The sequence below is a fragment of the Labrus mixtus genome, chromosome 15, assembly GCF_963584025.1.
Source record: "Labrus mixtus chromosome 15, fLabMix1.1, whole genome shotgun sequence".
NCBI lineage: Eukaryota > Metazoa > Chordata > Actinopteri > Labriformes > Labridae > Labrus > Labrus mixtus.
In genome coordinates, this window is record NC_083626.1 from 15,574,471 (window position 1) to 15,593,159 (window position 18,689).

An 18,689-nucleotide genomic window follows, 5' to 3' on the forward strand; every position below is an offset into this window, starting at 1 on the left:
TTGAATCAATCTTCTGCAGATCCCTATATGACAGAATCACGTGAAACAACCACAACCTCGATGTAAGTCATACATATAAAATATCATGTCCATACCAAGGCCATGCCAATACAAGTGCACATAGGAAATGAAGAACGCCTTTATCGAAGTTGAGGCGCTAAAACTACTCAGTAACCAATGTTTAGACTCTAGAGAATGATTGTGGTTTGGGTTACAGTAAGAACTTTGGTCACTAAAGCTTCCTACATAAGTGACCTCACACTTCAAATGTGAAGTTACATTGGTTCCATATGTGACACAAAGTACCTTTTGTTCTTACTCAGAACTCAGATTCAAGTCTCCAGATCAGACTCTATAGCTCCTTAAATTACATCACCTTCATTTCTAAATGTGTCAATCTCAACAAAGAATCCAAACATCCCATATGAGACCAAAGATTACATTAGTTATCTTTCATCGTCTACAGCACCTACAAATACTTCCATTACTTACTTAATGTGAGGTAAGTCCATAAAATAACAGTTGGTGTTTTAGATACCAGGGCCACAATCTTTTTTTCTAAACTAAACCAAGTTCTTTAAGTGCCTAAACCTACCAAACCATTAGAAGTCTTTTTTTTTTTTTTTTTTTAAATTCTGTACTCATCATTGGCAAAGTTTCTGTTTTGCTGTCCAGTAACTGTAACACATTTTGTGCCAGCAAGAAGTGATGTGATGAGGTTGAGGCCTTCACACTTAGCGATGTTCAAGTTGTGATAATCAATCCAAATTTGTATTTCTTGTTCAGTTCTAGAGCTGCGGGAAGCAGTCTTCATTCAAATTAAAGCCATTGAAGTGAATCAGACGAAACCAAGTTGATTTGAAATAAGACACGTGCTGAAACAGGAGTGACGGGCTTCACTTTCATCATCCAGACGCAGAATGGATTACACTAACTGCACAGTGTGATCCATTCACACTTGCTTGCCCACTCTATTGTGTTTCCTCATTTGGATGACTAATAATAGTCCATACAGTTCCATGAATCATGGTCATTAAGCAGATTGAGAGAAAAATTCTCACCTAAAGTCTCCTGGTTGCTTATTGCTTATTTTTCACAGTCTCATTGAGCAGACAGAAAAGCACACACACACACACACACACACACACACACACGCGCACGCACATGCACACACACGCACCAGACACTCACTCCCTATACCAACAAAACATGACTCAACATTATTACACAGCTAGGCAAATTAAGAGCCCATATATTTGCTTTCCTCCGCCAATGGAAAACAGAACGGCAGAGTTGGAGAAATGTAGAAAGCAGATTGAAAGAGATGAACCGAGAAAGAAAGAAGCCAAGAGGCAGCGAGTCAGTGAGAGACAGAGAGGAGGAGGGACAGTAAGAAGAGAGAAGAAGTTAGTAGTTGGAGACCTTGAAGAGCTTTCGTTAGAGGAGTTAGTGAGGTAGCTCTTGGCAGCTGTATCAAAGAAACAAACCAATCAATCTTCTTGACCAACAGACAATTAAGAGCATACACAGGGAAGCAAATAAGCAGATAAAAACATACACCCTACAGGAGAACTTTGTTGTGAAAGGAAAAACAGTCTGGCAGCTCTTCTGGTGGTTAGCTTGAAATCAGAGAGAGTCAAGCTTGAAACTAAGACTTTGTGCGTGTGTGTGTGTTTGTTTGTGCATGTGTCTGTGTGTGTGTCTGTGTGCGTGTTCACACGTGCATGTGTGTGTGTCTGTGTGCATAAGTGTTTGTTAGTGTGTGGCCAATGCTGATTCTTTAATGAGCTCGGTTTACACACTTCGTTAATTGGCTGGCACTGCAAAGGAGCGTCCAAGATCTGCAGATCCAGTCTGCTAACACACTCACACACACTGATAAAAAAACACACACATACATACACATCTCCATTTCACTGTGCTTATTTATTCATGTATTAGTTAGTTTGTTCCACTAGGTTCACTTGCAGGCTGCTGTAGTAATTGCCACTATATTCTCAGCATTGATTTCCCCTCCTACTGCAACACACACACACACACACACACACACACGAACACACACACTCAACCATGCGTACACAGTTGTTGACTCCCTGGAAGAGCCTTTTCCTTTGCAAATCTACCTTTGCGTGAACCACAGCAAGTGCTAATTGTATTCTCGATTCTCTGACAATCATTCTATCCATTTATCAATTGACTTGTATCTCCACAACATGCATTCATTTGTGTGAACGAAGACACATACGAGGCAGCAAGGATTTCTAATTGACGCATCTGGGTGGGGAAAAGAGCTGAGCTCTTTTTTTTTATTTTTGGCACACCCCTCATCACACTGGCTGTAAAAATAGCATCAAGCCCACAATCTCTGTCTGCCTTCTCACGGCTTGTTTCTGGTGAGCAATATGAGGTACACTCTTCTGCTGCTGCTGCTGCTGCTGCACAGCAAACACACAGTTTGCATTCTGAATGTGAAAGTCTATTCAAACTGGACTGTGAATGTATGTGAGAGAGCCATGCTAAACATGATTACAGATGGGAACAGTGTATGTGAATGTGTGTGTTTGTTTGTGTTTATGTCTGTGTGTGTGTGACTGTTAGTAGATATGTGGGCAGGCAGGACAGGAGGTCTGCTGGGAGAGATAACTGCTCAAATCTGTCCTCTCCTTCTCACTCACACCCTTCTGCTCAGACCTCTAAAAGCTTACCCCAAGGCTTACCCTACACACACACACACACACACACACACACACACACACACACACACACACACACACACACACGCACGCACACGCACACACACACACACATGGACTCTCATAGCAACTCTTTTCCCAACTCCCATTTCAGTCTTTACAGTTTTTCCAAGTCCATCACGTTTTTTTTTTCGTCTGAGAGAGATGGACATAGAGAGACAAGAAAAGGAAGGATGGACAACAAGTGCATTAGCACAGCTTGGACCGGCCAGGGGTTATCATCTATTAATGGCGTGCAGGTTCACACATGCATGCGCATGTATGCACATATGCACTCACTTGCACCGGCAAGCAAACACACATTCAATGAAAGAGAGAGCTGGACAGGAGTTGTTGAATAATTAAACAGGATGCTTTAAAGTTGAAATTGAAATGGAATGGCACAAGGACGCACTTTGAAAAGTGCATCAAACCTTATGCAAACTAAAGGTAATGAAAGTGAATTGCACTCATTGCTTTCTCACAAATCTTCATAGAATTTTACCTTCCTTTCTGTTTGTTCAGCAGCTGTTACTCCTTCACCTCCCCACTCCTCTTTCTCCCCTTGAACAAACAACTCACCGTCAGATGGATTTTCTCTCCACCATGCCTCATTGCATTACAGAGCCCCCTCTTATCCAAACAACTTTCGGGATAAGAAGGACCAGGCTATGCCAAGTAGATTCTTCAGATCCCCATCTCATCATAGTGGGAAGTCTAAACTGACCAAATCTTTTCTTAAAGTGGTGAAGCCCTTTGTACAAAAACACTCACCTACGCTTCAGATGGGCAACAACAGCGAAGCCCTGACATCATTATGTGTGTGTGGCCAGAACTTCAGGGAGAGGCACATTTGCACCATGGACAGCTCCCTTTTTAAATCCTGCTGCAAGGGACAGCACCACGGACAGCACAGCTGCACTGGGTGCCGTCTGGGTGACACAGGACAGCAGTTTTCAAAAAAGAGGTGTGAGGGCCTTAAGGGACCTCATTAGTGTAGTCAGGGTTATAAAGGCTGTACTCAGCCAAATTCTCGTAATTAAGCCAGAGACTAATGCAGCACACATCATCAATATTCATATCTTATCTGATTTCTCACATTTTAAAGAAAATATGACCTACTCCATTAACCTTTCCAATCTTTTTTTAAAGAAACCTCAAGAAAGATTAATTTTTTTTTCAAGTTTTTTTTTTTCTAAAAGGATGTAAGTATATAATATGGATCGTCATCATGATGAAGACATTGACAAAGTCAACACATTCTCATTCCCTCCAGTGTGACTTCTAGCAGCATCTACTGCTGTAAATGCAAAATGCAGATCACACTCATCCACATCCCATACACAAAGATGCAGAGTCAGAATCAAACTAGGTAAACGTAACATCATCAGGGTTTCTACCAATTAAGGAGCCTAAAAAAAACAAGATATTGCACGTATGCACTGAGGATATATTAAGACAGAGATACTTTGAGACAGGTGTTAACATCAGCCGACAGTGAGATCAAATATACTGCTTAGCTTGTTCGACACCTTGTTTAGCATTTTGTTGTGTTGAAATTTTCAAATTTTTCAATTTAAAGTTAAATTCAATGTTATAAACCAAATTGTGGGACAAATTCAGTATATTTTTCCTGATTATGCTACTGGGAGTGCTATTATCAACTTTTACTAGCTGTTTAAGGTTTTTCACTAAAAACAAAATGTCTCAACCTCGTGGTGGCGCTATAAGCACAGTGTGGGGATTAAGATATATGTTCAGGAAACCATAGATGAACCATCATGGTCTATGGCAAGCCGTTCAGGAAATTAATATATTGAATGAAACTTTGAATATATTGAACAAAGTCTGAATATATGGAATGAAACTTTGAATATATGGAATGAAACTTTGAATATATTGAACAAAGTCTGAATATATTGAATGAAACTTTGAATATATGGAATTAAACTTTGAATATATTGAATGAAGTCTGAATATATTGAATGAAACTTTGAATATATGGAATGAAGTCTGAAAATATTGAATGAAGTTTTAATATATTGAATGAAACTTTGAATATATGGAATGAAGTCTGAATATATTGAATGAAGTCTGAATATATGGAATTGAAGCTGATTTCAGTTCTACAAATCCACCAGTTTCATTGTTGTCATCAAAAAGACACCCTGCTGAATATGCTGGTTTTGCAAAATGACATCAGCTGAAATATACCAATAATTTCTTGAACGTCAAAACTTTTTTGAAAAGTTGCTGGTTGTACTCAAAATGATATGAATAATATGGAATGTAGAATGCGTTGTTAAAAATGAAATAATACTACAGACTTCCATTCAATATATTCAGACTTCATTCAATATATTCAAAGTTACATTCAATATATTCAGACTTCATTCAATATATTCAAAGTTACATTCAATATATTCAGACTTCATTCCATATATTCAAAGTTACATTCAATATATTCAGACTTCATTCCATATATTCAAAGTTACATTCAATATATTCAGACTTCATTCCATATATTCAAAGTTACATTCAATATATTCAGACTTCATTCCATATATTCAAAGTTTCATTCAATATATTAATTTCCTGAATGGCTTGCCATAATAGTCTGTGCACACTTTTATTTTTGTTTAGATATTTCAGTTGTTCTTTAGCATTATTTTCTCATACAGAGCCATATTGCTTGCGTTGCAATAAATGTAGCTCTGCTGTATCCTCATGTAACATCTTAATTCACACATGCTTTATAGGTGAAAGCCAAAGAATACGTGAGATAACTGCAAAACAAGTGTTGAAAACATTGACACAAAATAATTGACAATGTACTTCATTGTGATTGTAAGCCTTAAAGCCATGTGCATCACAAATGAAGCTCCTCTTTGTGCCCCTCCGCCACAGCTGCAGCTCGAGGAGAGGACACAGGGCCGGCTCAGCCTCATCACATGAAGGCAGGCGGAATGCTAATAAAGTTGGATTCAATCAATTTGAAAGCAGTCTTTTGGCAATTCATGGCTTTAAAATTAGAATTCTTGTTCTGCATTCAGAGCCTGTCTGTGTCTCTCCCACACAGCCTGAGTCTTATTCTCACTCAAACTGAAGGAATGTTATCTACTGACAAGATGTGCGGGTGACACTTTTTTTTTTTTTACTTGAATCATACAAAAGTATTACTTCTTAAAAAATACTATACAACTTAAAAATGATCCTTGGTTTATTACAAGTGAATTCTTGTTTGTTATTGTGACATTTTCTTATGTTCTCAAAAAGTCTGCTGATGTTCTGCGGTTGATATCATCAACATCTTCCTGGTTGCTTTTTCCTCATGCATCTGTTGATTGAGTCATGTTTTCTGGAGGCACTGACACATGTCTTTGTTTCATCAGCATGAGGGGCTAAGCAACACACACTCCTGTACTGATCAACTGTGGCCGTTAACAAGATATCAACAGCATCTGTACAGCCAGTGTAACAGCTTGATAAATCTCAGGCTTAAACAAGCATTAAAACAGCAGTTTATTTGTATGAAAACACAGTAGATGAATCCCTAAAAGCTTCCAAAACGCCGCTGGTGCTCGTTTGTGGGTTCATGCATGGCTCTGGTTTCTCCCTCTGTGTGAGCACTCACAGTGCTGTGGCTAATGGCAGTGTCACAATATTAGTCATATTAGTTGTGGATTAGTAAGAGAAACCGTCTTAAGGATGTGATTGCTGGGAGGGGTGCAGCATGCTGCTTGTATTACTGTCAGCCATGTCTCTCACACACACTGTGAGCCTCGCAGCCTCGCCTGCTTTCCTCAATAGGATCTCTAGAGAAACATGACACACTGAAGCGCACCACCTACCGTAGCTCATTCCCTTCTTTCACCATGTTTTTTTTTTTTTATCTCATCTATTGAAGTGCTGGTGTGAAACGTGGCTTGTAGAAAAACAGAAATGCACCGGCTGTGCTGGAGGCTGAAATGTATAAATTCAGAGGACCAGTTCTTTGCTCTAGAGCTTTACAAGGCACAGACTTTTTTCATCTTGGGTTGAAGCCAAAGGGACAAACTTCTGACTGACACAAGTGCTTATATTATGCTTCTAAAAATGTAGGGCTAACATGTGACACTCTGTCAGCCATTTTCAAACATTTTGTAGTCTTTACATAGGAAGATTCCCAGTCATGCAATGTACTCTTCTTCAGTACTAGCATTGTCCTAACTCTGCCTTCTTCTCATACAGGAAGATGGATGTAACTGGCAGAGAAGACTGTCATCTTTATGGGACTTCCAGTGTAGCCAGTTATTAGTGAAATGGACTCCCAGCCAACACTTCTGTTTCAGTGTGATTCCCTTCATTACAGTCCGACCAGCAACCGGAGAAGCAAGAATGGAGTTGGTGTTGAATAATAATAGCTAAGAGCCAATTGTTTACTGCATTTGAATACAGATATCTATTTATAGAGATTGATTAAACCTAAATTGATATTGGATGACTGCAGATGGGCTCCAGGTTTGCATTATGGCAGATTGCATCCCGCCTCTTTTGTTCTACACTCAGACTGTGTACCTGCATACAGCCGAAGCGGGCTGAAATGCTAATGTGTGCGCAACATTTCTGGTACTAAAATCCCATCCTGTGCCAAAAGAAATCACTTCCTCACGCAAATCTTGCCTTTCCTGTTTAATTACTCTAACAACAATTATAGCTCGTTGTTACACACTTTCTTTTAAAGTATTTTGAGCTCCAAAAGCAAAAAGGCAAAAAAGAAAATGTCAATTAACAGGCAGCATGGTGGGCTAAGGCTGATGCACACTTATGTCATCTGCACTATAACGTACTGAAATGTCTGTAACAGAAGCCGTGACAACCAGGTCAAAACAATATTAAGCTATGTTTTTATGAAAACTAGAATGAAAGTAAATTTGGCATTTATGCTTAATTTAAAGCGGACACATTATTCCCCTTTTCCACCTTTTCAAACAGTCCCCTGTGGTCTACATGAAACATCTGTGCTGTACTTTGGTCAAAATATAACGTGAATATAAACCAGCTCTCTCAGAACGCTCCATTTTGATGTGTGTGTCTCTTTAAATGCAATGAGCCCCCGCCTCATCCCGTGGGATGTGCCGACCGGTGCCGACATGAGCTTTGAGCTTCCATGGCAACTGGTCAGCGTGCCCCCTGGAAAAAAAAACATGGCCGACAGAGACACAGGAGGGGAGAGTATTTGTTTTTACCAGAATACCAATGTGACATCACAAGGAGAGCAAATTTGAAAAGAGCACTTTTCTCTGTGTTGTAAGACTTATGCTGACCACAAACAAAGGACTGGATGGGTTTATTTCACATGTTGTGGGTTGGTAGACACTCAGGTTACCCAAATATATGTTCAAAAACACTGTAAAAGTGGATTCATAATATGCCCCCTTTAATGTTTTTATTTAGATAAACAATTTTTTTGCTTAATCCAGGGTTTCTTTTCCATCAGCGTAGTTGAAAAGAAACAAAGTAGCCAAGGTAAAGTGGTGGAGTGTGTTATGACACTACCACCTGCAAAACTGCACTAATTACTGCTGTGTTTGTGCTCCAGCTCAAACATACCCAGCTACTGTGTGTAAAGCTTCATACTGAATTCATAATTGCATAATTAGATATAATTGCATGTGCTCACGGCTTGCCTGACAACCTAATGAGGCAACCATAAAGAAGCTAGTGGTTCCACTTATACAACATAATCAAAGACTGCAAGATAAAAGGGCGCACACAGACAAACACAGACAGGCAGAGCTTAGCTGTGTAGCACAGAAAAAGAAATTATTAAAGCTTAGAAAATAAGAGAGTCTCTCATTATACTCTGTCAACGGGGTCTCAGTTCACCAGAGACTGTGAGTGTCTTCTTGGTGGTTCAAATGTTAAAGCCTTTGGGGCATCTTTGCTTTTTTTCACCAATCGCCTAAGGAGAGACCAAGGCGAGACTCACACAAACATGCCTCAGGAGAGCAGACATAGGACACACTCACACACACTCACACACACTCACAAGGTCAGGCCTAATTATGTCACCCTAATGACCACAGTGATCGCTGTCACGTTGTTGATGATGAAGAAACCTGCACAGCTGCAGGGTTGAATGTGAGCTGTAGTCCTTACTCCTGGAGAACTGTTTCTTTTTTTCACCATCTCACTTAATGAGTCAACCCCTCACACCGCCAAAGCTACAGTGTGCGTGTTGGCGTGTAACCTCGGCTGAAAGTGATACCACATCTCAGCCCACACACTAGTGGACAGTCCTGTCACCGCATACTCATTAGCAGAAGCTATAGCCGGGCCGCATTCCACAAATCAAACTGCTTCTTAATAGGCTGCAAGCTGGCACAGAAGAAGTTTGGTTGCTACAAATGCAACCGCAGCTATAGTAAACCTGCACACCAAGAATGAACTAATAGGGTGCTGCAGTATCCAACACATTTAATAAAAACACTGTCAATAACTGCTCAATGAATCCGATTAGATGTCAATCAAGGAGCTGCTTTAAGGAACACTCTTTGATTTTTCTGTCAAAGAAAAACACGACTTTTCCACTATGCATTTCATTGATGTTTAGGAATGGATTTCAATTATTCTGAGCGTCATTTAGGTAGAAAAAGCACAAGTGTCGGGCAGGGGGATGAGTCAAAGTTAGCTCATGTCGACAGCATCAGTGTGTGAGGAGTGTTCGAGTGTGTACAAATATCTTCTGTCCCGAGGAGACAGTCAAGTCATTTTTTATTTATATAGCCCAAAGTCACAACTCACAATATGCCTCAGGGGCCTTTATACAGCACACGACAGTCTCTACGTTGAGAGACCTGACTCAGATGCAGGAAACCCTTAAAAAAAACTTTTACCAGGAAAAAAAACTGGAAGACATGTCCGAAACGCAGCAGAAAGGGAAACCCTCTCAAAGGCAGTGGAGAGTAAACAGAGGGACAGAAAGGTCTTGGCTCTCATCTTGACAAAAAATATAATTCATTTACTCGATAGAATTTTTTTTAAACTTGTTTTCTGTAATACATTTCTTCCCTTATAACCAGATTATGCAAACATGTACTGCTTTTACAAAAAAGTAGAAAATTGTTCTATATTAAAACAGATATTTGTATACATATATATATATATATATATATATATATACAAACCTTAAACATGTACAAAGAAATCATACATACCCTACCTTTAAAGGAAAAAGATTGACCAATTTCTCCAGTAGCTTATAGCATTTGAGCTCCACTTATTGATAACTGAAACCATCAGGCAGAGCCCACTTTGTACCCTAGGCAAGATTTGAGCTGGTGCCCCTTGTACTGCAACCAATTCTACCACCAATCACAATGTTCATACACTTAACAAAAATGGCATACAGCTTTATGTTTTACAAATTTTCATTGTTTAAACCTGATATTTATCCGTATGGCTGGTGTCACGCACTTCTGGAACTCGTCCGCCCTCCTCCCCCACAAAGAGTGAGTAACAAGCAGTACTGCTGTGATGCGTCGGGTTGAGCAGAGAGCAAGAAAATAGAGCTCCTTTTTAAATAGGTGATGTAGTAATATTTTCTTGGCTTTTTTTTGTTATATTACAGGATAAAAGCATGACAATTACTCACTCATTTCGGTTTTGTTACTTCTTGGTTTAAAATTAATTTAAAAAAGACAGTCAGATTTGTTTATCTTCTAGCACTAAACTCTAAATGAATAAGCCTATGGTAAACATACTGATGTGTATATGACTTCTAAAAAATAATGATCAGTCAGAGACCAAAAATTAATTCAAACTGAATGAATCAGATTAGCAGAAGAGTTTTTGAGGTCCACTTCTGTTTGAGCCTGGAAATGTGATGTTCAGAGACAGACAGTGAGCCGGGAGCACAGCAGAGAGTTTGGTCAACAGAGCTGGTCATTAACGATGTAAATGAAGGGAAACATGGCATGATAGCACCTCAGAGTCACTGATGAGGGTGATGGATGGAGGTCCACTGAAACACGAGGCAGTCAATCGATCACCTCATACATAAACAACACACACAAACACACACGTTCTGATGGTGTGTTGTCACAAACACAATCACACACTCACTCATGCTCTCTCTCTCTCTCTCTCTCTCTCTCTCTCTCTCTTATAAACCTCCTGCAGAACCACTCACTCTGTTTTGCTCATGCTTTCAGCAACTGTATTGGCACTGCAGTATGGCCTTGAACACTCGTGCATACACACACACACACACACACACACACACACACACACACACACACACACACACACACACACACACACACACACACACACACACAGAATCACTCACCGTTGCCCTATCTCAGAGCCTCATTAGTCAGAGAGAGAGAGCATCGCTACACTTTCCTGTCAGCTCTGTCTCTTTGACACAAACTATTATCATTAGATAATGTGTATCATTTTCCTTCATTGATCAATCAATACAGAATGTCAGAACTAATGAAGATAGCAATCAGAGAATTAAAGAGTTTGGAAATAATTCATATGAATAATATAGCTACTCGTGCAAAGTTTTTTCTTTTTCACTTAATTATAGTTTTAGTTTTAGTTTTTTATTTTATTATTGTGTCATACATACATCCATATGACACCATAAATTAAAAACGTCCCCGGATCAGAGTGCACTAGGTAAGCTATATTCATTGTCAAGAAACAGAAAGAGAAAGTAAGAAGTCAAACTAATTAAACAGAATATCCTGTCTTCTTTTCCAAGCTTTTTAAAGCTGAAACTACATAAAACGTTCCTTGTTTATTGATCTGATTAAAACTTAAGCAAATTCAGCCTTCCTCCATTTTTTTCAGATGAAAAGGCTCATCCTTTAGTCTATCACATTTCCCTGAATAACTACTGTCTCCAACAAATAGTACAAACCCAAATATACTCCTTTTATAAATATATAAACAGATTTAAGAAACTGTAACCAGAGTCTGATCGCTTTAAAAAAAACAAAAACTGATTAATCAGTTGTCAAACTGTTGGAATAACTTATGTCCAAAATAAAAATAACAAGGAGTACACTGTTGGCCTGATCTTTCTGTAAAAATTATTCATTGATTGAATCAAAATGTCTTAAATCAGTTTTCAGAACACGTTTTGGCTGATCAATCCTTTCATCAAATTGCTGTAAGATTGCCTTTTATGTCCATCAAACGGTCCACACTTTAAGACATTCTCTCCATGTCTGTGACATCAAAGAGAAGTTAAATGTAGGAAATTCTCATTTTTGAGAGGCAACAAACACGTTTGTGTTTTTTAGGTTTATTTTTAATTATTTTAAATTCTTGCAGTTTGTCTACAGTTTGTCTTTCTCCTTACCTTTGTATGTCGCTTAAAGTTGGCTGCCTTGTGTTTCTCTTTATTGTTTAGCACAATAGGCTCCAGAGAAACTAAGTTTCATCCCCTATGTATGCCTTTGAATATGAATATGTTGACAGTAAAGATCTGTTTAGTCCAAACAATCCCTTTGATTTTATAGAACCCTCTCATCATTGACTGTTGAATCCAATATTTACTTTTCTCTCAATTGACTGCATGTTGCTCACATCTCTATTTACAGACTCTGCAGAAAATCACAGAATCTGTTTGAGAAGGAATGGATTTTGGTACCAGTGCTCTGGCTTCTGTTTTTATAGTGCAAGTAGCATTGTCCTTTAGCGAGTAAGTTTATTTTTTAGAGATTTAAGATTATTGTTTGGGCTTTATTTGAAAGGATAGCTACAGAGAGATCAGAAATGTTCATACATGGGGCGCTGGTGGCGCAGTGGTTAGTGCGCGTGCCCCATGTATGGAGGCTGTCATCTCAAGCGCGCGGCCCGGGTTCACTTCCCACCTGTGGCTTCTTCCCGCATGTCATTCCCCACTCTCTCTCCCTGATTTCCGACTCTATCCACTGTCCTATCTCTCCATTAAAGGCACAAAAAGCCCAAAATAAATCTTAAAAAAAAAAAAAAATGCTCATGCAATGCAGATGTAAGTGGGGAGGACATGCATCAAAGGGCTGAGGTTGGGGGTCGAAGATTTGTTGAGGACTGTAGCCTCTGTATATAGGGCGCCTGGTGCTGCTCTGCACTAAATTAGAACTTATTTAAGCGGGCTTTTGCTGTATGCAGGAAAAAAGTAAAAAAGGGGATAAACACAATCAGTATTAATGCAATTTGGATCCAATTGGCAGTCAGTTAGTGTCAATTTAGCTTTAATTAAAGTCTTAAACATACGCCTGCAAAAGTCCCCTCTTAGACTGTATCTCACAAGTCTTCTCCATTCTTGCATCCTACGCTGCTGGTCGAACTATAAAAAGGCAATGCACAGTAACCAAAGTCAAGGCTGAAGGTCCTTTATTTCTAATCTCTGGCTACACCTGAACCCATTAAAAGTTGGCCATTGCTCCCAGAGGCTATAATATCATCAAATAATAGCTGATCACTTCAAAGAGTGCTGGTGCTCAAACCAACTCTTTGTTTTTTCTCTACACACTGCCCTATATGTGACAAAGACTGTATTGTTTCTCCTCATGCAACTTCTCTCTCCACTCTTCTCTCCCTCTGGTCTTCACCCCTTCCTTGCTCCATAGTCATGGGAAACAGTACCCGGGGCAGCGAGGTGTTGGGTAAATAGTGGTTCTGCAAAGTGCTTTTTCCCAGCCTGTGTATACCTGGGTAATAGAGGCAATAATGGAGTTTGTTCAGGCTAAGGTAATCCTGGTGCTGTGAGCACAGCATCTGCCGCTGTTTCTGTCTGCTGCTGTTCTGTTCCACAGCGGGGACTGATGTTGTTGTAGCTGTCACAGTGACTGTCCCACACAAGCCATTTGGAAGCAAAGCAGTGTGTATAAGTTTGTGTGGTTGTGTACTTTCTACTTAAAAAAAACAAAAAAAGAAAAAAAAAAACAATGCGTCCAGAGATACTGTGGTTGTGCTGAAGATGCGTGTCTGTTTGAGGGAGGGCATTTGTCTGTCTGTGTGTGTGCGTCTGTTTGGTGTTTGTGTGGAAAGAGAGAGAAATAATCTAAAAAATATATGTGTTTGGGTGTTGTAGCTCACCTTTGGGAGGTGGGATAAGAACACGGCTGGCGGCTAGGAATGAATTTACGGGGCCCGATCTCCCAGAAACAATTTCTTTATGTGGGTTACACACATTTAGAGTGGCTACTCGCTCCCCCTGGGCCTCAGCTCACCACACACAGCTACTGGAGATGGCCAATGAAATACACGACACCTTTTATAGGACACATGCTTTTTATTTATTTCTATTTATCCCCTGTGGCTTTCCCCTCTCAATCTCTCTCTCTCTCTCTCTCTCTCTCTCTCTCTCTCTTTCTCTCTCCCCCTCCCTCTCTCCCTTTCTCATCCTTCATGTGTCTGTCTCTGTCTCGTTCCTGTTTCTCATTCTTGTTCTTTCTTTATTCATTCCCAACTTCTCTCTGCTCATCATGAGCAGCTACAGGAGGTGGCAAATGAAAAAGAGATCACATTTTAGTGGACACATACTGTACTTTTCATTTCTTCCTGGCTGCTCTCTCTCTCTCTCTCTCTCTCTCTCTCTCTCTCTCTCTCTCTCTCTCAGTGGAGAGGAGCTTTGAATTCCCAAGGCCCAGAGAGCTTATGGTTAGGAGAGAAGGATAAAGGTAGTGAGTTAGAGAGATGCAGGAAAAGCTTGTTAAAGGTATGTATCGGGAGACGTTAAGAAGAAGTTGAATATGAATGTATGAAAGCTTGTTGTATAAATCGATTTGACACTGTGTGTATTTGTTTATGCATGTGTGCATATTTGTACACTTTTGGTAATGTTGCTAAAAGACGCAGTTTGATAAAGTCTTGTGTCCTGCTGAATCCATACTGCACAAGAAGCAGCTCCGTACATGTCTGTGCGTTTGTCTGTGAAGCAACTTTGAAATTTGGCAGGGAATGACAAAACACTCGGTAAGCACTTTCCTCATTGTAAGGTATGATGCCCTGCGTTGCTGTTCATAAACAGCCATTCATTTCCCACACAATCTGGGGCGTCCATGTGGCAGAGGGATTAAGATGCTTACATGACCTTTATTGCATCATCTCTCTCTGCTTCATTTCCTGTCATCTCCACAATAATCACTGTGTAATAAAGGCGAAGGCAAAAAGCAAACACACACATTCACATCTATTTACATGCACACAGTCTGGACTTGCACTGGGGTACAGTGTTCTTCTTGAGCTATGATAATCGGTGTGTGTTCGTGTTGCTGTGCTCTCATTATGATCAATCAAAGGTTTACCGCCTGACCTCCCACCGTGCCACACTTTGTAATAACAGGACTAATCAAATAATGAGACCTACACATTACTCTTAACTTAAACTTTATATCACAGGAAAAAAACGACTCTACAACTCCAAAAATGCCTCAAACCTCTCAACGATCTGAGGCAATGCACTGTTCTCTCCACCATGACATCATCTTTATCTCTCATTTTCACTTCAATTGTTGGCCTTGTTTCAGAAGAAAACAAAGTAATTCAGCAATGTGATTGATGCTTTTACTAAATATTTTAAACCTGGCACAGAATTCAGATTGTAGCAGTTATCTCCTCCCTTATCTTAGGTAAGCAGAAAACCACAAGTGCTAATAAACTGGTGATGTTACAACATTGTAGGTTAGGTGTCAGCCCGGGGCCATATTAAGAATACATCTCACAAAAACATCCAGGAGCAACTAATCACAAACCATGCACTTGTTTCTTTTAATGCATTCCTGTATCTCCCGGAAAGCAACTGATTTTCCTCCCTGCTAAATGCTCCCCATCTCTCTGCATCTTCCTCTCCTGTCAGTCATGGCGTCTCGTTCTCCGGTTTATTTTGTAACTCCCGGTGTTCTTCTCTTCCTCCTCTCTTGCATGTTCATCACACATGCTGATTAAAACAGAGGTGGAGTAAGAGACAGATGACAGAGCATTTGAAAAGTGTGTCTTAACCGTCTTCCTTTACATCATCAGACCAGCTTGTATGCACACAAGGTCATGAAAGGCCCTAAAACAACCATTAAATGACATGGCAGTAGACTCAAATTGCCACCCTGTTACTTCAAACCGTGTGTGCTAACATTTCAAGTGCTCAGGACAACCTCTGAGACACCTTAAACTACTCAGGCCTGCTCTGATGCCAAACTGATGCACCTCGTTGTCACCAATAAAGGTCATCTTATGAATAAACATCTACTTTCCATCAGGTGATTCATGGTGCCTTGCAGGAGACGACAGGTTAAAGGAAGGTTTCCCGACATGCTCCACATATATATATATATATATATATATATATATATATATATATACATATATATATATATGTATATATATATATATATATATACATATATATATATTTACATTTTTAATAAGTAAAATAAGTTCCTGTGAGTTAAATGCAACTATACTTTTAAGTGGTTGGCAGGTGTGAGAAGGGAAACGCAAAGAACTCATCTGTTCTGTCTCCATGAAATACCGCAACAACATCCTTATGTTGAACCTCTGGGCATATGACAGCTCATGCAATCAATGAGATTATGCCAACTCTTGACTATGCCAACTAACTCTAACTAAAATAGTGCCATATGTCCATTTACGCACTGCTGAGACCTGCGTGCCCCACTGTGTGCGTGCGTGGGTGTAAGAGAGGGAGAGAGAGAGAGAGAGAGAGGGGCTATAAAGGCTGTGCAACATCTGAAACAACCGCAATCATTTGTCTTTGCTATAACTCCCAACAGTGACATTAACACTTGTGCCGAACCAGAACATGATGGGGCTATTATCAGAAGTCATTTTTGCGCATAACTCTCGTACCTTCATGAAACAAAATCCTTCCCTGTTCACTAAAGATTAACTGTTATTCATTCTGTGCCTTAGAGATTAAATAATCGTGTTATAGTAAAGGTGTGTCCATCAAACACTTTATTACACGCACTTTTAATTCCGTTAACACAGCCGGCTGGACAGGGCTGTTCCTTGCAGGTGTAAAGTCAACCCAGAGATCCATACCTGTTGGTGCAGTTTTCTCTTGTTGTGTTAGCCAAGTAGTTGAACCTCTCTCCTCATAGCCGCTCCTCTATCCGACACGGAGGAGAGGCTCGCATCCCCTCTCCACGAAACCATAAAACGTCTCCTCTCAGGTTCGCCTGCAGCGGAAAAGTTATACCATACCATCCACCTCCGCAGAACGGGCCAGAGGGAGATCCGGAGCCGGTGGCAGGTGTGACCTCCTCGGTTTAAACCTGCGCGCTGCCCCCGCGGTTACTCCGGGGCGAGGTAAGGTCCCCTGAAAGTTCCGTTTCTCTCCTCCTCTTGCGCGCAGCGGGTGAGCGAGAGGAAACTAAGTTATTAAGCCATAAAATCATGAAAGAAATATCCAACTTTTACCTCCCAGAGCAGCCTTTTCCTTAGCGCCCCAACCCCCCTATTTATCCTGTTTTAGAGAGGCGATGAGAAAGTAGCGCTGCGTGGCGGGACAGAGGTGCGATGCGGTCGGGGAGTCACGCAGACTGTTGTTGCGCTCCTGTATGTCCGCCTGGAAGATGGAGAGCGCTGCTTAGCTCAGAAGTGGATGAGCGCCCCCTAGCGGTCCGAGCAGGGAACAGCTGGCTGGAGAGATGCATGCAGCAACCAACGCAAGTGACGCTGTACAGTAATGTTAAGGAGGACATATGGACTGTGCAGAGAGGCTGTGGATATATGATACTAGCTGACGTTTCTCTGCTTTGGCTGGTGGACAAACAGAGAGAGATATGCCCACACACACACACGCACATACACACACACACACATACACACACACACACACACACACACACACACACACACACACACACACACACACACACACACACACTATGTGCAATAAGACAGACACACAGATGCGTCACCATAGACTCCCAGAGGGCTGGATGCCGGAAATCTTCTGAAATGTTTGTGTCATTTCAAGAAGGATAAAACAATATTGGCTCTACCTCCCTCCTCTCTCTCTGTCCGTGTGAAGTTCAAATTAAATTGAACCCACTTTAGCTGAGTTACGGCATGCATTTCCCAGCGGACCACACGAACCAACAGGGGCAAAAGGGTGATCAACACCAACTGACCTGTGTGCGTGCGTGCGTATGTGCGTGTGTGCGTGTGTGTGTGGTCTCAGTGTCTACCACTGCCTGAAATGACCTGAGATGCCCAAAGAAGTTTACTCACAACAAATGACTTTGTCCAGTCTCAGTCAGTCTGACCGGTGCAGTTCATTTGAGAAGGCAGTCTCAGTGGCTCTGGGGTGCAACTGTGTGACTGTGCATGTGTTTGTGTGTGTCTGTGCGTGTGTGTGTGTGTGTGTGCATGTATGTGTGTGCATTCCCTGGCTACAAGAGAAACGATAGACAGTAAAAGGTATTAAGGCCACAGATGTCAGGCAGTTGAGAAACTTGGTAACACACACACACAAACATCAGTGAGACAAAGTGCAGCTGAAGTTCCTGCTGTGTGTGTGTGTGTGTGTGTGTGTGTGTGTGTGTTTGGAGGTTGTGTAAAGTATATAGGAGTCATCGAAAGAGAGCCAGAGTTTGTGCATGTGTGTGATGTAATCGAGGTGATGATGTATGGTTGCAGCATGCATGACAAGGTAATCGATCCATAGCGGGGGTGTGATTGTGAGCGTGTGCATGAGAGTGCTTCATGCCACTCATTCAACATTGCACCCAGTGAGCTAATCTGTTATTCTAACCAACACTTCTGACTACAGGTCCTTCTTCTCCTTTACAAACTCATTCTTTGTGCTAACATTTTCCTATTTTTCCCCCCCACATTTTCCATCCATGTTTTTTATTTTCTCCTCACATTATCTTCTTCATACCGCTATGTTCTCCTTCTCTCCCTTTGTTTCTATCTCTGCATTGCCTTCTAGAGTAACCCTGGTGA

General features: G+C 40.8%; 1 protein-coding gene across 1 annotated transcript in view; it reads right to left on the reverse strand.

Moving 5' to 3' along the window:
* LOC132989970 (chemokine-like protein TAFA-2) overlaps positions 1–17,293 on the reverse strand; it is a 75,415-nt gene extending 58,122 nt beyond the window's left edge. Inside the window, exon 1 of the mRNA XM_061057926.1 lies at positions 16,779–17,293. The gene's annotated coding sequence lies outside the window, so the exon portion shown is untranslated. The remainder of the gene's footprint in view (positions 1–16,778) is intronic.
* Between the last annotated feature and the right edge of the window lie 1,396 nt (positions 17,294–18,689).